Source organism: Ovis aries, chromosome 1 (genome assembly GCF_016772045.2).
Source record: "Ovis aries strain OAR_USU_Benz2616 breed Rambouillet chromosome 1, ARS-UI_Ramb_v3.0, whole genome shotgun sequence".
Lineage (NCBI taxonomy): Eukaryota > Metazoa > Chordata > Mammalia > Artiodactyla > Bovidae > Ovis > Ovis aries.
In genome coordinates this window covers 174,502,188-174,522,715 of record NC_056054.1, presented here as the reverse complement: position 1 = coordinate 174,522,715, position 20,528 = coordinate 174,502,188, and the positions used below count along the sequence as shown (strand labels likewise).

Below are 20,528 nucleotides of genomic sequence, written 5' to 3'. Positions count from 1 at the left end.
TTCAGATCCCCATGCCTTCAAACTCTGCATTGCATGGTTTTGTCCTCTCTCTTCACGGGATTCATGATGTCTCTAGAATAATCTCAGCCTGAACTCAGTGAGTTCTTACAGGCACTTGGGTAGATGAGGGTCTTTGATTCATCCCTCATTCTTTCCCATATTAGCATCAAAAGTGTGTGTGTGACCCCAAAGTATATCTTTCCCATATTAGCATCAAAAGTCTCAGCAGACTATTCCTCACTGAAAATTTATCTGAAAAACCTCCATCCCCCCAGTTCAGGCTACTATGCCTTCCCCAAGCACCTGTTTCATTGGCACTAGATCAGTGATCTGAGTCACTGTCCTTAACTCCTGTCCTCTCACCTTCGTTTCCTTGGAGGATGATGCTGATAGATTGCTGGGTGGTATCCCTTTCCTCTCCTGGCGATTAAGGCCTCTTCCATTCTTTCCTTCAAAGATATTTTGCCACTTGCTTATTTACAAGTCCATCCTTTCTGTCCTTTGGCTCCTCCTCACCTGCCTCTTACATGACACTTTCTGAACTCCCAAAGGTTTTGAAAGGATAGTCACAGGGTGAGGAAGGGTGAGCAAGAGTGAGGTGGAATAGGTAGAGTTAAGAATTCCTCCCTTTAGAAATTGAAGGACTCTGTCATTTCTGTCCCACGCAGGGTACCTCATTACTGCTTGTACTTGTGTCTATGACTGTAGTTCTTGAATGTTCTATGGAAAACCATCTGTCACTATTGGTATGCCATCATAGGCTGGATCACTGCTTGCTGCTGTAAAAGAAGAGACCGAAAGAGGTTGCCTTTGTGAGCCCTAAGGAAACCTCAGCCCCAGTCAGGATATGTCTTCTCCAGCACAGTTCCCCCTGACAGTGACATCTGTTCCAAGTAATAATGGTCTCTGCATTTCTCTGCCTCTGTGTTTACCATTCCCCTAGGGAATAGTGGTTTAAAAGTGAAATACTTATTTCTATTTTCCCCATGCTTTTCCTCTCCTTTTATTTCAAACTGGTAGCCAAGTTTTACCAATCCTTGCTTCAAGGACTCTGGCTAGACAGAAGTAGTGCCAAGCACACAGCTTTTCCTGTGCCTATAGTGGTAATGTGTCACTGATGGGCAGGAGAGAAAGACAGTTTCTGATAGTAAGGACAAGGAGGAGACACTTCCCTGGGCTGGCAACTGGATAAAAGTCTAAGGGCTCTCATAGTAGCAGGGCTGTTCATACCTCATCTTCATCACTCTATCTGAATGAGGTGAAAATACCTTAGAAGATGAGAACTCCATAGTTCTATATTCCAGCATCCAGAGTGCTCTGAACATAGTAAGGAAAGAGTGGAACTGATGTCCCCAAAAGGGCCATGGAGTTTGGAGAACAGGGATCTCTGGTAAATGACTGATCAAAAGGAATTCTCCTATTCCTTAGCTTTGTATAAGATGCTCACTCTAATGTGGATATCCTCACAAAAGAATGAAGTTGAATTTCCTCAAAGCCTGGAAGAATGGGGACTATGAATCAAAATTCATAAAGACATATGGAACTTCTTACACAGCCCAGCTTGTGATCATGTACAATGCCTCCAACTGCACCTCCTGATGCCCAAGTGCTCTCATCTCATCTCAAAGGATGTTGTGCTGTGAGAGCCAAGACAGACACCAGAATCCCAGTCCCCTCATTATCCCAGAAACCTTTATTGGACTTTGTTCTGAGCACTATCTAGGCTTCAGAGGCATGAAGTGGCATATGAACTAGCCATGCATATTAGGCTCATGAGACTCAGTGCATCAGGACTTGTTTTATCACAGCTTATAGCCTCCTGGTTTTATTTGTTGCTGGTCACATCTGTGGCCTCATCATCACTTGCTTCTCTTTTTCAGACAGTCCTGGTCACAGCCTGGCTCATATTCTTCAGGGGAAGTCATTAGCCTGTCATGAGCTCACCAGGTAGCCCTTTGGAAGGCACATAATTCTCATGTTGGGAGGATTTGAAAATGCCAAAAACACAATGAAGACTCATCCGCCTCATCCTTAAGGATCAGAGTTTATCGCATGTGTAGGAAGGACAAAAACAATGAAGAGACAGCCAGAAGAAGATGGGTAGCATTTTTATATCCTAGATAAAGAAAAAGTTGACCCAAAACAGAGATTATTTTCCCAAATTTATGTTTTCCTCGTGGGGAATAATTGAAACTTCATCCCAGGAAGCCATCATGAACTTTTAAAAGATTTCTTGATTGAAATATTCCTTAGCAAGCATTAATTTAGCAGCTATGGTGTACTTGACATTTTGGCAAGTTCTAGGTATGCAACTCAGCAGTGGCCATAGGACTGGGAAGGGTGGGACTCATTCCAATCCCAAAGAAAGGCAATGCCAAAGAATGTTCAAACTACTGCACAATTGCATTCATCTCATACACTAGCAAAGTAATGCTCAAAATTCTTCAAGACAGGCTTCAACAGTACATGAACCATGAACTTCCAGATGTTCAAAATGGATTTAGAAAAGGCAGAGGAACCAGAGATCAAATTGCCAACATCTGCTGGATCATCAAAAAAGCAAGAGAGTTCCAGAAAAACATCTACTGCTGCTTTATTGACTACACCAACGCCTTTGACTGTGTGGATCAGAACAAACTGTGGAAAATTCTGAAAGAGATGGGAATACCAGACCACCTGATCCGCCTCCTGAGAAATCTGTATGCAGGTCAAGAAGCCATAGTTAGAACTGGACATGAGACAACAGACTGGTTCCAAACTGGGAAAGGAGTCTGTGAAGGCTGTATATTGTCACCCTGCTTATTTAACTTATATGCAGGGTACATCATGGAAATGGCAACTCACTCCAATAATCTTGCCTGGAGAATTCCATGGACAGAGGAGCCTGGCCAGGTATGACTGAGCAACTGTCACTCACTCACATCATGCGAAATGCTGGGCTGGATGAAGCACAAGATGGAATCAAGATTGCCAGGAGAAATATCAATAACCTCAGATATGCAGATGACACCTCCCTTATGGCAGAAAGCAAAAAAGAACTAAAGAGCCTTTTGATGAAAGTGAAAGAGAAGAGAGAAAAAGTTGGCTTAAAACTCAACATTCAGGGGGGGCGATCCTAAAATGACAGAGGAATAGGATGGGGAGACCACTTTCTCCCTGACAAATTCATTGAAAGATCGTTTGAACGCTGAGCAAATTCTACAGAACAACTTCTGAATGCTGGCAGAGGACACTAGGCACACAGAAAGGCAGCCCATTGTCTTTGAAAGGAGGCAGGACAAAGTATAAAAGATAAAAAAAGAGACAAAAGAGTTAGCGACAGAGACCCGTCCTGGGGAGGAAGTCGTGAAAGAGAAGTTTCCAAACACGAGGAAACCCTCTCACCAGGGGATCTGTGGGGAGTTTTGGAATCTCAGAGGGCAACATACTGGGAGGAAAAAAAATAAATAAATAAAACCCACAGATTAGGTGCCTAACCACAACTCCCAGTGGAGAAGTAGCCCAGATGTTTGTGTCTGCCACCAGCAAGCGGGGGCTGAACAGGGAGGCACGGGCTGCATTGGCTAGGGTAAGGACCAGCCTGAATGCCCGGAGGACAATCTGAAAGAGCTAACATAATATAGCAACCCAAACTGTGAGATAGCCAGAGAGATAGAAAAAAAGAGAGAGAGAGAACTTTCCCGCAAAAAGCTCTAACCTAAGGCACTGCCAGGCCCCCTCACAGAAAAAAGACTGAGTGAATACCAGAGGAGAGCTAGCCGGCTGCGGAGGCAGAGAGGCAGACAGGCAACAGCCAGAGCTGGAAGGCGAGGGGAAATCTTGGCCCCAGAAATGGCATCCTCCACCAAACTGCGCGCAGGCTCCCAGTTGCTAACCAATACTTCCTGGGATCCTGGACCATTGACAACTGCCAGGAGGGTCTCAGCCAGAGATTAGCTCCCCAGAGGAGACATATGGCATACCTGAGATGGCGCTCCCACGCACACCCAGGAAACCCAGAGGCTGGGACCAAGAAAGTGATAAGATGCACCGCCCACCTGCGGAGAGTGCGCTCACCAAGCACCAGGTCACCGAAGCTGCTCGGACCTGAGAAGGGCACAAAACGCAGGCCCAACTGAGTCTGTGCCTTTGTGGAGTACCTGAGAACCTGAATCTGGGGGAAGTGCACACAACCCAGGGCCCGCTTTAGACAGATCCCCTGCAGAGCAACCTGGAGCCTGAGCAGTGTAGACCAGGAAAGCACACATGCCATGAGCGAGGGCAAACCCAGTGTGGCCCAGACACTGTGAGCACTCCCCACACGCCAGTGATATTTGCTTGCAGTGCACCTCCCTCCCCACAGTGCCACTGAACAAGTGAGCCTAAATAAGTGACCACCTTCGCCCCCTTGTGTCAGGGTGGAAATCAGACACTGAAGAGACTTGCAAACAAAAGAAGCCAAAATAAACAGAGGGAACCACTTTGGAAGTGCCAGGTGCAACAGATTAAAACCCTGTACCAACTACACCTGCACCAACTACATTGGAAGGAGTCTATAGACCTTGAGAAGAAGTATAAGCTGGCACAAAGAACTAACTGAAACTGAACTGACCCTACACTGTCCTCAACAGCTCCAGAGAAATTCCTGGATATATTTTATTATTATCATTTTTTAAATTTAATTTTTTAATTTTTGTTTTTTATTGCTCCTTTAATTTTCATTTTTATAACTTATTACCTTGCAAAAAATACCTTATTTTAAAGAAAAGTTCATATATTTTTAAAATAACTTTTGTGATTTTGTTTTGTTTCTTTAATATTGTATTTTTGAGAGTCTAACCTCTACTCTAGATTTTTAATCTTTCCTTTTTGGTATTTGTTATCAATTTTGTACCTTTAAGAATTGAATCTTCAGTACCCATTTTTACTTGGGAATGTGATTACTGGCTTGATTGCCCTCTCCCCATTTTGACTCTCCTTTTTATCCCCCAGGTCACCTCTATCTCCTCCCTCCCCCTTCTCTTCTCCAACTCTGTGAATCTCTTTGTGTGTTCCAGGCTGTGGAGAACACTTAGGGAACTGATTACTGGCTAGCTCTGTCTCTCTCCTTTTGACTCCCCCTCTTCTCCTCCTGGTCACCTCTATCTCCTTCCTCCCTCTTCTCTTCTCTATGTAACTCTGTGAAACTCTCTGGGTGTTCCAGGCTGTGGAGAGCACATAGAGAATTGATTACTGGCTAGATTGTTCCCCCCCTTTTGATTCCCCCTCTTCTCCTCCTGTGGAGAAGGCAATGGCACCCCACTCCAGTACCTGGAAAATCCCATGGATGGAGGAGCCTGGTAGGCTGCAGTCCATGGGGTCGTGAAGAGTCGGACATGACTGAGCGACTTCACTTTCATGCACTGCAGAAGGAAATGGCACCCACTCCTGTGTTCTTGCCTGGAGAATCCCAGGGACAGCTGGGAGCCCAGAGCCTCATGGGCTGCCATCCATGGGGTCGCACAGAGTCAGACACGACTGAAGCGACTTAGCAGCAGCAGCAGCAGCTTCTCCTCCTGGTCATCTCTATCTTCCTCCTCCCTCTTCTCTTCTCCATGTAACTCTGCAAACCTCTCTGGGTGTCCCTCACTGTGGAGAATCTTTTCTCCATTAACCTAGATATCTTATCACTGGTGTGGTATGGATGGAGAAGTCTTGAGGCTACTGTAAGAATAAGACTGAAAACCAGAAGCAGGAGGCTTAAATCCAAAACTTGAGAACACCAGAAAACTCCTGACTCCAGGGAACACTAAACAACAAGAGCTCATCCAAAAGCCTCCATAACTACACTGAAACCAAGCTCCACCCAAGAGCCAGCAAGTTCCAGAGCAAGACATACCATGCTAATTCTCCACAACACAGAGGAAAACATAGGCAAAACACTCTCTGACATAAATCACAGCAGGATCCTCTATGACTCACCTCCCAGAGTAATGGAAATAAAAGCAAAAATAAACAAATGGGACCTAATTAAAATTAAAAGCTTTTGCACAATGAAGGAAACTATAAGCAAGGTGAAAAGGCAGCCTTCAGAATGGGAGAAAGTAATAGCAAATGAAGCAACTGACAAAGAATTAATCTCAAAAATATACAACCAGGTCCTGCAGCTCAATTCCAGAAAAATAAACCACCCAATCAAAAAAATGGGCCAAAGAACTAAATAGACATTTCTCCAAAGAAGACATATGGATGGCTAACAAACACATGAAAAGATTCTCAGCATCACTCATTATCAGAAATGCAAATCAAAACCACAATGATGTACCATCTTATGCCAATCAGAATGGCTATCAAAAAGTCTACAAACAATAAATGCTGGAGAGGTTGCAGAGAAAAGGGAACCCTCTTACACTGTTGTTGGGAATGCAAGCTAGTACAGCCACTATGGAGAACAGTGTGGAGATTCCTTAAAAAACTGGAAATAGAACTTCCATACGACCCAGCAATCCCACTGCTGGGCATACACACTGAGGAAACCAGAAATGAAAGAGACACATGTACCCCAATGTTCATCACAGCACTGTTTACAATAGCCAGGGCACGGAAGCAACCTAGATGTCCATCAGCAGATGAATGGATAAGAAAGCTGTGGTACATATATGCAATGGAGTATTACTCAGATATTAAAAACAATGGATTTGAATCAGTTCTAATGAGGTGGATGAAACGAGCCTATTATACATAGTGAAGTAAGTCAGAAAGAAAAACACCAATACAGTATACTAACACATATGTATGGAATTTAGAAAGATGATAACGATGACCCTACATGCAAGACAGCAAAAGAGACAGAGATGTAAAGAACAGTCTTTGGACTCTGTGGAAGAAGGCGAGGGTGGGATGATTTGAGAGAATAACATTGAAACATGTATATTATCAAATGTGAACTAGACCTCCAGTCCAGGTTCAATGTATGAGATAAGGTGCTCAGGGCTGGTGCCCTGGGATAACCCTGAGGGATGGGATGGGGAGGGAGTGGAGGGTGGTGGTTTCAGGATGGGGAATACCTGTACACCCATGGCTGATTCATGTCAATGTATGGCAAAAACCACTAAAATATAAAGTAATCAGCCTCTAATTAAAATAAATAAATTAATTTTTTTTAAAAAACTCAACATACAGAAAACTAAGATCATGGCATCTGGTCTCATCAGTTCATGGCAAATAGATGGGGAAACAATGGAAATGGTGAGGGACTTTATTTTGGGGGGGCTCCAAAATCACCACAGACAGTGACTGCAGCCATGAAATTAAAAGACGCTTCTTGGAAGAAAAGCTATGACCATCCTAGACAGCATATTAAAAAGCAGAGACATTACTTTACCAATAAAGGTCCATCTAGTCAAAGATATGGTTTCTCCAGTAGTGATGTATGGATGTGAGAGTTGGACTATAAAGAAAGCTGAGCACCAAAGAATTGATACCTTTGAACTGTGGTGTTGGAGAAGGTTCTTAAGAGTCCCTTGGACTGCAAGGAGATCCAACCAGTCCATCCTAAAGGAAGTTAGTCCTGAATATTCATTGGAAGGACTGATGCTGAAGCTGAAGCTCCAATACTCTGGCTACCTGATGCGAAGAACTGTCTCATTGGAAAAGACTCTGATCTGGGAAAGATTGAAGGCGGGAGGAAAAGGGGATGACAGACGATGAGATGGTTGGATGGCATCATCAACACGATGGACGTGAGTTTGAGTAGGCTCCGGGAGTTGATGATGGAAAGGGAAACCTGTCATGCTGCAGTCCAGGGGGTCACAAAGAGTCGGACATGACCGAATAACTGAACCGACTGACTGAGGTATACAACAATGATAAAGAAATTACTTCTGCTTTTTTTAGTCATCAAGTAGCTGGGAGACATCAATATAATTCCAAAAGAATGCAGTAAATGCTGGGTGGAAGGGGTGTCCCAGGTACAAGGGCAGCAGGATTGCAACATCTAACTCAGCATTGAGTTCACTCCCTGAAAGACGTTGTGAGGATGAGAAGCAGTTTAAGTCTAGGGACTGGTATAAAGCCTCTCAGATGGTAGGTAGGTTCTCAGTGGACAGGAACACTTATTTTCTTATCAAATGGGTGGACTTGTGGGCACATGGGCCCAGGTTTCAGATGATACTTGAAAATGGAATTTTTACTTCCACTTTCAGTGCCTCTGTTATTCTTTTAAAGTGCTTTTCAAAATATTTGTAAAAGATTTTCTGTTTATTGATGAAAATGTAAATAGTCTCTGTGACACTTGTTTCAAAAGAAATGAGAGCTTTTGCCTTTTCTTGGACATTTTGGGGGATTTTGTGATGAAGTTATAGGCAGGCAAAGGAGAAGAAACCACCATTTGCCTTAATGACTGAGAACTAACCAATTTTCTCTATGCTTTTTCTTATGTTCCTCTGTTCAGCAGTACTACTCAAAACCACTCTCTAGCCAATGTGAAGATTAAAAATCAAACATCTAAATGTTAAGAAATAACATAAACATGAGATAGTTGCATAATGTCTCTATGGCTGTCTCATCTAGAAAATAGGCATAATAATAATACACAGCTCAGAAATAAGTTGAAAAAATTAAACTATATGTAAAATACTATGTAAATATTAGCTTTAGTTATTTATATAATTAAATATATTTGAAATAAAAATTTCCAAAGTACCAGTTCAGAGCCTTGTATAGATTAAGTGCTCTAGAGTATTATTTATTTTGCCAAAGGTGTCACTTCTCCTCTGCTACTGACATTAATCTTTTCTTTCTTGTCTGCACCAGATCATTGCTTTTTCTACTACAAACAGTAGTGAATCTGGCAGAATAAGGGTTTCATCAGAAGCAAGGAGATCAAGCAAAGAGATGGGGAGCTGAGCCAGGGATCTGCCAATTTATCACTCTGGAAAAGATAAAGAAGACATTTCTGAAGCATTAACTTATGAGCCTAGAATTCTAAATTATATCACCTATAAATCTAAGCTCCCGCTAAGTGAGACTTATACCTGAGCTTGAGAACTGAAGAATAATGGTGTTATTTATATGCTAGGGCCCATTGGCTGGCAGAGATCCCAGAATTAACATTGATAATCAAGACCACTGAAGAAGCCCTGACCACTCTAAATCAGTTCTGAGTGTTTTATCTGGTGACAATCTGTTTTAGCATTCAGACAGGAAGCGAGGGTGCCATCGATGGAAAATTCTCTGGTCACAGTCTGTTTGTTGGCTTTGGGTGGTTCTCTGGGGATGAGGGGCAGTTTCAGAGGGGAGTGATTTTTTTTTTTTTCTCCCCTCAGGAAAAGTAAGTGTGATTATCAGGATTTTTTTAAACCTCATTGATGATTTTTAACTTTCTCTTTCCTCCTTCTTCAAGAATTTAACATTTCATGGTGGGTTAAAAGTAGGTTCTACTGTGTTAGAAGATTATTGGAGTTGCTTGCTAGTGTTGGTTATGCTACAAAAAAAAATTTTTTTTCATTTTATTAACAGATTAAGCAGTTAGTGACTGGAAAGGAATGAGGTTTTTGTTTTGTTTTAAAGCCATTGCTCTCTAAGGAGAAATACTATAGACTTTAATGATGGTAAAAGTAAAAATTAAAAAAATCACCAAATGAAGCTCAGAACAAATTGAGTGCACTCCAAGTCACCTAGTGACTATTGAATGCCTCAACAGAAGGAAAGAGAACTCATTTCCTTTAAATTTTAAAATAAAGCTATGGCATGTAACAAATAATATCCTAATGTTCTGATTAGAGAGGTTCTATGCAATCGACAAGGGCACAAACTCTGAAACAAGATAACTGGAAATGTACCTGACTTTTTATACTTTAAAAAGCAACCAGCTAGGAGATTTGTGAGGGATCTCCCTCTACAGCCAGAGCAGAGGACACACACACAGCGTCCCCCACCCAGGTTCCTCCCCCGCCCCGCCCCCGCTCCACTACCAGGCAAGTATTTATCAAAGGTTCTAGCCTGGAATAGCTCATTAGGCACAAGAGAAGGAAGGATCAGCAGAGGACAGCATGATTCCTTTTCTGGATGCACAAAAAATCAGTCCAACGGCAGTAATTACAGTGAAAAATCAAGAGCAAGTTCAGAAATAAAGCCTTCACTTGGGTTCAGATTTGAGGTGACAGATTTTAGGAGGTAACAACAGAGTGGCAGGAAGAGAGAAGACCCAAGTTCTAGCCTCCCACTCTGCCAACTAACTGATTTCTGGCTTTGAGAAAGTTACTTAAACTCCCTGGGCTCCTGGGCTCCGTAGCAGAGGGGAACAAGGTGGGACCGAAGCATGCGCACACCTAATGAAAGCAAATGTGGTCGTCCTGCCGGGTGCCAGGCAACTCTCTCCTGTCTTTTGATGCATTGCAAGCCATCCACACATGACGATATGCATGTCTTAGAACCTGAAAGAAAGCAGGACATTTTGGACATGATGAACAAAGTAAAAATGTCTCACCTAAGAGTCCACTGTCTTGTAGAGAAGAAAAACGGTTAACAGTGAAGCACACTGAAAATGCATAACAAATGTTGAATTGAAAGTTATGTTGCAATTCATGCGAGTTCATTTCTGCTGCAATGGATGTACAAATAAGAATTCTGCAGGACTGACTACAAAATGGAAAAATACCTGCTTTGACAACAGGATTTCGGCCTCACTAGTAATTAAAAGCAAATTAAAGTAAAATTTTGATTTACCAGACTGACAAAGATTAAAAGAATAAGATGATCTGATGTCAGTGTGGTTGTGTAAGGAAACAGGAACCTTCACATAACTGCTATTAGGAGTGGGACTCATTTTGCTTTATCCAAAATTACAGTTTGGCAATTTAAAAAAGCTCTTTAAAAAGAGCTTTAAACCAGCTTATATTTTTATATTCTTTAAACCAGCAATCTCACTTCTAGAAATTTCTCCAGAGGAAAAAATTGGACAAGAGCCTCCAAAAATATGAGATTGTTCCGTAACACTAAGATAGTGGAAAATATAAACCTAAATATCCATTGAAAGATTAGTTAAGTGAATTAAAACCATATAAAAGTTAAGTAGCATATAGACACAAAAATAAAATAGTGGAAACCTGGGTTATGAAATTTGGGGGTGATTATAGATTTTTTTCCTTCTCAATTTTTGAAATTTTCTAGTGGTTGACTGTGATCTATTATTAATCTAACCCCTCAAAGAGCTGTTTGATGGGGAATAATTTAAGGTGAGTGGTATAAAACCTTCCTTGTGGTAGGCTCTCAATTGGCAGGAGCTCTTATGAGCATCTCATCAGTTAGGTGGACTTGAAGGCACATGGGCCAAGGTCTCAAGGGATGATTGAAGATGAAATTTAAGCTTCCACTTTCAGTGTTTCTATTAAAGCATTTAAAAATATTTGTAGAACATATTCTGATTATTGATGGAAATTTAAATAGCCTTAAATGTGATTATTGTTTCAAAGGAAATGAGAGCTTCTGCCACTTCTTGAACTTTTTTTTCTTCTTTCTGCAATGGGCTTATCGCCAGAAAAATGAGAGAAAACCATCATTTGGCTCAGTGACCAAGAAATAACCATTTTCCTTGGTGTTTTTTCTTATCAGCTCAGAATCACTATCAACAAGTCCTCTCTAGTCAATGTGAGGAGTACAAAGCACACACCTGAATGTTAGGGAAAAGCATGGTATTTGAAACTTACTTCCCTCTGTCTTAGAATTTTTATTAAGAAAGCTAAGAAACCACAAGTTTTTGTGTGATACATGAATCACATTCTAGAAATCCGTACTCTTCTGATAAAAGTGGATTCCAGTGATATTTAACAAAGCCAATAGGTCACAGGACCACCATCTTTCTGCCTTCAGCTGAGCTTCTTCAATAATCTGAAGGCAAATTATTATAGACAGGAGTATTAGCTTCATAGTCATTAAGAATCACTATGAGAGGTTGAATCTGTATCATAAGTTTTCAAAGAATTGGATTCTATCCTACATTGCTCTTTCCTTCTTTGATTCTGTTACCTCTTTTCCTTTCTCCCAGCTCCTTCTATTCTCCTGGTAACGTGACCTGCACTTGAGCCTACTTCTTTCTATGCAGTTCACATATACAGTTGTCAGATAAGGATTGCATCATAGGTCATTCTTCATATCTGAGCAGTCCTAGTCCTCCAAAATCACTGCAGATAGAAACTGCAGCCATGAAATTAAAAGACACTTGCTCCTTGGAAGGAAAGCCATGGCTTTTCCAGTAGTCATGTACAGATGTGAAAGTTGGACCATAAAGAAGGATGAGTGCCAAAGAATTGATTCTTTCCAACTGTGGTGCTAGGGACGACTCTTGTCAGTCCCTTGGACAGCAAAGAGAACAAACCAGTCAGTGCTAAAGGAAATCAATTCTGAATATTCATTGGAAGGACTGAGGCTGAAGCTTCAACATTTTGACCACCTGATGTGAAGAGTCAACACATTGGAAAAGATCCTGATGTTGGGAAAGACTGAAAGCAAAAGGAGAAGGCAGAAGCAGAGGATAAAATGGTTAGATAGCATTATCGACTCAATGGACATGAATTTGAGCAAACTCTGGGAGTAGTGAAGGACAGGGAAGCCTGGCATGCTGCAGTCCATGGGGTTGCAAAGGACACAACTTAGCAACTAAACAACAACGATTGATATTTTCTTTCCACCCAAGTAAAACACATTGATCATTAAAAAACTACAGTAAAGCAAAAATAGTGAAAATGAAAAGCATCAGTAATCTACCACTCAGAAAACCACAGTTACAGTTCAGAATATATCTTTTCAGTGTTTTGCTATGCATTCAAAAGAAATTTTTTACTAAAACTGGATCATAGTCTTACACAGTTTTCTAACCTGATTGCCTTTTCAATTAGTCACTGTATGAATCTTTCCATGTTAACCAAAATCCTAGGACTTCTTTTTTTCCATTTCAATTTAAGGAACATTTCCTTACAATGATAAACAAGCATACATTACCTGATGGAGACCAGAGGTGACCAGACACAGACGACTTTGCTTGCAAGCACAAAACAAGCACAGATCAAGTGAGTGTAGGGAAGGGATGGACAGGGTGTTATAGAAGTAAATACCAGGAAATTAAACTTTAACCAGAGGCTGCGGAAGCGCTCCCAAAGAAGCACATTTGCCTCATAATCAGAATGCAGGTATTCCAGCATATAGATGTACCAATAGACTTATCTGCTCATGTTTGAGGTCTTCTCACCTGGCTAGGTCTACCAGATGTTTACAATGATTAAAAAATTATGCTTCATAAATCCTATTAGCCATCTGGGTGTGGACAGTTTTGCTTCTTTGCTTCTGTCAATCAAGAGGGTATATGCATCAGTGGAAGCCTGGTGTCTCATAAATTCTCCAAGGGTGTCTTCTAGCCTGTGATTAAAAAGGAGTCACTTCAGTTCAGTTGCTCAGTTGTGTCCGGCTCTTTGTGACTCCATGGACTGCAACATGCCAGGCTTCCCTGTCCATCACCAACTTCCAGAGCTGGCTCAAACTCATGCCCATCGAATCAGTGATACCATCCAACCATCTCATCTCTGTCGTCCCCTTCTCCTCCTGCCTTCAGTCTTTCCCAGCATCAGGGTATTTTCCAGTGAGTCCATTCTTTGCATCAGGTGGCCAAAGTATTGGAGTTTCAGCTTCAGCATCAGTCCTTCCAATGAATATTCAGGACTGATTTCCTTTAGAAGGACTTTCAAGAGTCTGTTCAAAAGCATCAGTTGAAGCTTCTAGCCTGCACTTCAGACTCCATGGACTGCAGCATGCCAGGCTTACTCAAACTCATGCCCATCGAATCGGTGATACCATCCAACCATCTCATCTCTGTCGTCCCCTTCTCCTCCTGCCTTCAGTCTTTCCCAGCATCAGGGTATTTTCCAGTGAGTCCATTCTTTGCATCAGGTGGCCAAAGTATTGGAGTTTCAGCTTCAGCATCAGTCCTTCCAATGAATATTCAGGACTGATTTCCTTTAGAATTGACTGATTTGATCTTCTTGCTGTCCAAGGGACTTTCAAGAGTCTTCTCCAACACCACAGTTCAAAAGCATCAGTGGAAGCCTGGTGTCTTATAAATTCTCCAAGTTCCTAAGTGACTGGTGTTTTCCAGTCACCAAAGTGGTTTCCAGTTGGTTTCCTAGCATCTCTTGATGGTGGTACCACCAACACAACCACCTCAGAGGCATAGGGTCACTCTCCTGTCAGATTCCATACCATTTCCGCCACCTGAAGGTTTTCCTTCTGACAAAGAACACTCAGGATAAAAGCACCAAGTATTCTTGACTTTAAGGAAGCCCTGGAATCCCTTCCCCAAACCAGTTCTTTCACTATATATCCTGTGTGTTCCCTCCCTCTTCTTCCAAAAGAATCCAGGCCCATGATCTCTTTTCTCCATTTCTGCTGTTAGAGGTTGGGGCATCCTGTTTACATTATATATTTTCTCTGACAAAATTTGTCAGAGATACCCTTGCTTTTCTCTGTTTACTAAATATCCATCTTTGGTTTCATATTTAGAGAGAAAGGGTAGAATGGGGAAAAGAGTGATTTGAAATATTCAATTCAGGATAACATTCTGGATACCCAAAATATATAGAAAGTCCCCAGTGAAATATAGGACTTCCCTGGTGGCTCAGACGGTTAAGCATCTGTCTACAATGTGGGAGGTCCAGGTTCGATCCCTGGGTCAGGAAGATCCCCTGGATAAGGAAATGGCAATCCACTCCAGTACTATTGCCTGGAAAATCCCATGGACAGAGGAGCCTGGTAGGCTACAGCCCATGGGGTCGCAAAGAGTCAGACACGACTGAGTGACTTTACCTTACAATGAAATATGTGAGCCAACAAATCCTCTTACCTCTTTAAAAGGGAAAGAATATATTTGTAACTGTGATCATTAGAGTAAATGTTTTCCTCCTTTGATATGGAGATTTGGGAAAGCAGAGTAGTTTTAAACAAAGTATTTTCTTGAGCAGCAACCAGCATATGCAACTTATAGTGTGGTGAACTGTCTCTTGATAACCAGCTTTGTGGCTTTTTTTGAGGCTAAGATCTCAATTTCTGGGTCTTGGCGACTTGATCATCACAAATGATCTAAAAATGCACCAAATAATACCTCCCAACATTACAGAAATGTCATGAGACTCACATAATATTTGTGAAGTGAAGTGATGTCGCTCAGTCATGCCCGACTCTTTGCGACCCCGTGGACTGTAGTTTACAAGGCTCCTCTGTCCATGGAATTTTCCAGGCAAGAGTACTGGAGTGGGTTGCCATTTCCTTCTCCAGGGGATTTTCCTGACCCAGGGACTGAACCCAGGTCTCCTGCATTGCAGGCAGACGCTTTACCGTCTGAGCCACCAGGGAAGCCCATATATTTGTGAAAGTAACTTACTAGTGTTGAAAGTTCTGCAAAAGTTTATGTAGAACATATTAAAAAGCAGAGACATTACTTTGTAAACCAAAGGTCCATCTAGTCAAAGCTATGGTTTTTTCAGTCATCATGTATGCATGTGCTGCTGCTGCTGCTGCTGAGTCGCTTCAGTTGTGTCTGACTCTTGCAACCCCATAGATGGCAGCCCATGAGGCTCCCCCATCCCTGGCATTCTCCAGGCAAGAACACTGAAGTGGGTTGCCATTGCCTTCTCCAGTGGATGTGAGAGTTGGACTATAAAGAAAGCTGAGTGCCAAAGAATTGATGCTTTTGAACTGAGGTGTTGGAGAAGACTCTTGAGAGTCCCTGGGACTGCAAGGAGATCCAACCAGTCCATCCTAAAGGAAATCAGTCCTAAGTATTCATTGGAAGGCCTGATGCTGAAGCTGAAACTTCAATACTTCAGCCACCAGATGCGAAGAATAGACTCATTGGAAAAGACCCTGATGCTGGAAAAGACTGAAGGCAGGAGGAGAAGGGGATGATAGAGGATGAGATGGTTGAATGGCATCACCGATTCAATGGACATGAGTTTGAGCAAGCTCCAGAAGTTGGTGATGGACATGGAAGCCTGGCATGCTGTAGTCCATGGGGTCGCAAAGAGTTGGACAAGACTGAGGGACTGAACTGAACTGATTATTATTATTTTTTAATTTAAATTTATTTAATTGGAGGCTAATTACTTTACAATATTGTATTGGTTTTGCCATACGTCAACATGAATCTTCCACAGGTGTATACATGTTCCCAGTCCTGAACCCCCCTCCCACCTCCCTCCCCATACTATCCCTCAGGGTCATCCCAGTGCACCAGCCCCAAGCATCCTGTATCCTGCTTCGAAACTAGACTGGCAATTCATTTCTTATATGATATTATACATGTTTCAATGCCATTCTCCCGAATCATCCCACCCTCTCCCTCTCCCACAGAGTCCAAAAGACTGTTCTTTACATCTCCATCTCTTTTGCTGTCTCGCATACAGGGTTATCGTTACCATCTTTCTAAATTCCATATATATGCTTTAGTATACTGTATTGGTGTTTTTCTTTCTGACTTACTTCACTCTGTATAATCAGCTCCAGTTTCATCCACCTCATTAGAACTGATTCAAATGCATTCTTTTTAATGGCTGAGTAATACTCCATTGTGTATACGTACCACAGCTTTCTTATCCATTCATCTGCTGATGGACATCTAGGTTGCTTTCATGTCCTGGCTATTATAAACAGTGCTGCGATGAACATTGGGGTACATGTGTCTCGATTCTGGTTTCCTTGGTGTGTATGCCCAGCAGTGGGATTGCTGGGTCATATGGAAGTTCTATTTCCAGGTTTTTAAAGAATCTCCACACTGTTCTCCATAGTGGCTGTACTAGTTTGCATTCCCACCAACAGTGTAGGAGGGTTCCCTTTTCTCCACACCCTCTCCAGCATTTATTGCTTGTAGACTTTTGGATCACAGCCATTCTGACTGGCGTGAAATGGTACCTCATTGTGGTCTTGATTTGCATTTCTCTGATAATGAGTGACGTTGAGCATCTTTTCATGTGTTTGTTAGCCATCCATATGTCTTCTTTGGAGAAATGTCTATTGAGTTCTTTGGCCCATTTTTTGATTGGGTGGTTTATTTTTCTGGAATTGAGCTGCAGGAGTTGCTTGTATATTTTTGACTTTAGTTGTTTTTCAGTTGTTTCATTTGCTATTATTTTCTCCCATTCTGAAGGCTGTCTTTTCACCTTGATTACAGTTTCTTTTGTTGTGCAGAAGCTTTTAATTTTAATTAGGTCCCATTTGTTTATTTTTGCTTTTATTTGCAGTATTCTGGGAGGTGGGTCATAGAGGGTCCTGCTGTGATTTATGTCGGAGAGTGTTTTGCCTATGTTCTCCTCTAAGAGTTTTATAGTTTCTGGTCTTACATTTAGATCTTTAATCCATTTTGAGTTTATTTTTGTATATGGTGTTAGAAAGTGTTCTAGTTTCATTCTTTTACAAGTGGTTGACCAGTCGTCCTGGCACCACTTGTTAAAGAGATTGTCTTTTCTCCATTGTATATTCTTGCCTCCTTTGTCAAAGATAAGATGTCTATAGGTGCGTGGGTTTATCTCTGGGCTTTCTATTTTGTTCCATTGATTTATATTTCTGTCTTTGTGCCAGTACCATACTGTCTTGATGACTGTGTCTTTGTAGTACAGCCTGAAGTCAGGCAGGTTTATTCCCCCAGTTCCATTTTTCTTTCTCAAGATTTCTTTGGCTATTCGAGGCTTTTTGTATTTCCATACAAATTGTGGAATTATTTGTTCTAGTTCTGTGAAAAATACCGTTGGTAGCTTGATAGGGATTGCATTGAATCTGTAGATTGCTTTGGGTAGTCTGCTCATTTTCACTACATTGATTCTTCCGATCCATGAACATGGTATATTTCTCCATCTATTAGTGTCCTCTTTGATTTCTTTCACCAGTGTTTTATAGTTTTCTATATATAGGTCTTTAGTTTCTTTAGGTAGATATATTCCTAAGTATTGTATTCTTTTCATTGCAATGGTGAATGGATGTTTCCTTAATTTCTCTTTCTATTTTCTCATTATTAGTGTATAGGAATGCAAGGGGTTTCTGTGTGTTGATTTTATATCCTGCAACTTTACTATATTCATTGATTAGCTCTAGTAATTTTCTGGTGGAGTCTTTAGGGTTTTCTATGTAGAGGATCATGTCATCTGCAAACAGTGAGAGTTTTACTTCTTCTTTTCCAATTTGGATTCCTTTTATTTCTTTTTCTGCTCTGATTGCTGTGGCCAAAACTTCCAGAACTGTGTTGAATAGTAGCGGTGAAAGTGGGCATCCTTGTCTTGTTCCTGACTTTAGGGGAAATGCTTTCAATTTTTCGCCATTGAGGATAATGTTTGCTGTGGGTTTGCCATATATAGCTTTTATTATGTTGAGGAATGTTCCTTCTATTCCTGCTTTCTGGAGAGTTTTTATCATAAATGGATGTTGAATTGTGTCAAAGGCTTTCTCTGCATCTATTGAGATAATCATATGACTTTTATTTTTCAATTTGTTAATGTGGTGTATTACATTGATTGATTTGCAGGTATTGAAGAATCTTTGCATTCCTAGGATAAAGCCCACTTGGTCATGGTGTATGATCTTTTTAATGTGTTGTTGGATTCTGATTGCTAGAATTTTGCTAAGGATTTTTGCATCTATGTTCATCAGTGATATTGGCCTGTAGTGTTCTTTTTTTATGGCATCTTTGTCAGGTTTTGGTATTAGGGTGATGGTGGCCTCATAGAATGAATTTGGAAGTTTACCTTCCTCTGCAATTTTCTGGAAGAGTTTGATTAGGATAGGTGTTAGCTCTTCTCTAAATTTTTGGTAAAATTCAGCTGTGAAGCCATCTGGACCTAGGCTTTTGTTTGCTGGAAGATTTCTGATTACAGTTTCAATTTCCGTGCTTGTGATAGGTCTGTTAAGATTTTATATTTCTTCCTGGTTCAGTTTTGGGAAGTTGTACTTTTCTAAGAATTTGTCCATTTCTTCCACGTTGCCCATTTTATTGGCATATAATTGCTGATAATAGGCTCTTATGATCCTTTGTATTTCTGTGTTGTCTGTTGTGATTGCTCCATTTTCATTTCTGATTTTATTGATTTGATTTTTCTCCCTTTGTTTCTTAATGAGTCTGGCTAATGGTTTGTCAATTTTATTTATCCTTTCAAAGAACCAGCTTTTGGCTTTGTTGATTTTTGCTATGGTCTCTTTTGTTTCTTTTGCATTTATTTCTGCCCTAATTTTTAAGATTTCTTTCCTTCTACTAACCCTGGGGTTCTTCATTTCTTCCTTTTCTAGTTGCTTTAGGTGTAGAGTTAGGTTATTTATTTAACTTTTTTATTGTTTCTTGAGGTATGCCTGTATTGCTATGAACTTTCCCCTTAGCACTGCTTTTACAGTGTCCCACGAATCAAGATTGCCAGGAGAAATATCAATAACCTCAGATATGCAGATGACACCACCCTTATGGCAGAAAGTAAAGAGGAACTAAAAAGCCTCTCAATGAAAGTGAAAGAGGAGAGTGAAAAAGTTGGCTTAAAGCTCAACATTCAGAAAACGAAGATCATGGCATCTGGTCCCATCACTTCATGGGAAATAGATGGGGAAACAGTGGAAACAGTGTCAGACTATTTTTCTGGGCTCCAAAATCACTGCAGATGGTGATTGCAGCCATGAAATTAAAAGACGCTTACTCCTTGGAAGAAAATTTATGACCAACCTAGATAGTATACTCAAAAACAGAGACATTACTTTGCTGACTAAAGTCCGTCTAGTCAAGGCTATGGTTTTTCCAGTAGTCATGTATGGATGTGAGAGTTGGACTGTGAAGAAAGCTGAGCGCCAAAGAATTGATGCTTTTGAACTGTGGTGTTGGAGAAGACTCTTGAGAGTCCCTTGGACTGCAAGGAGATACCACCAGTCCATTCTGAAGGAGATCAGCCCTGGGATTTCTTTGGAAGGATGATGCTAAAGCTGAAACTCCAGTGCTTTGGCCACCTCATGCGAAGAGTTGACTTATTGGAAAAGACTCTGATGCTGGGAGGGATTGGGGGCAGGAGGAGAAGGGGATGACCCAGGATGAGATGGCTGGATGGCATCACTGACTCGATGGGCGTGAATCTGAGTGAACTCTGGGAGTTGGTGATGGACAGGGAGGCCTGGTATGCTGCGATTCATGGGGTCACAAAGAGTTAGACACGACTGAGCAACTGAACTGAACTGAACAGGTTTGGGGTTGTTGTGTTTTCATTTTCATTCATTTCTATGCATATTTTGATTTCTTTTTTGATTTCTTCTGTGATTTGTTGGTTATTAAAAAGCATGTTGTTCAGCCTCCATGTGTTGGAATTTTTAATAGCTTTTCTCCTAAAATTGAGATCTAATCTTACTGTGTTATGGTCAGAAAAGATGCTTGGAATGATTTTAATTTTTTGAATTTACCAAGGCTAGATTTATGGTCCAGGATGTGATCTATCTGCTTTTGAGAAAAAGGTGAAATTCATTGTTTTGGGGTGAAATGTCCTATAGATATCAATTAGGTCTAACTGGTCTAT

General features: G+C 41.2%; 1 protein-coding gene across 1 annotated transcript in view; it reads right to left on the bottom strand.

Annotated features, from left to right (window-relative positions):
- The window catches only part of LOC101116441 (T-cell receptor-associated transmembrane adapter 1), a 140,540-nt gene extending 127,513 nt beyond the window's left edge, over positions 1–13,027 (bottom strand). The window contains exons 1-2 of the mRNA XM_060417520.1: positions 12,958–13,027; positions 10,290–10,394 (exon numbers count right to left, since the gene is read on the bottom strand). The gene's annotated coding sequence lies outside the window, so the exon portion shown is untranslated. The remainder of the gene's footprint in view (positions 1–10,289; positions 10,395–12,957) is intronic.
- Between the last annotated feature and the right edge of the window lie 7,501 nt (positions 13,028–20,528).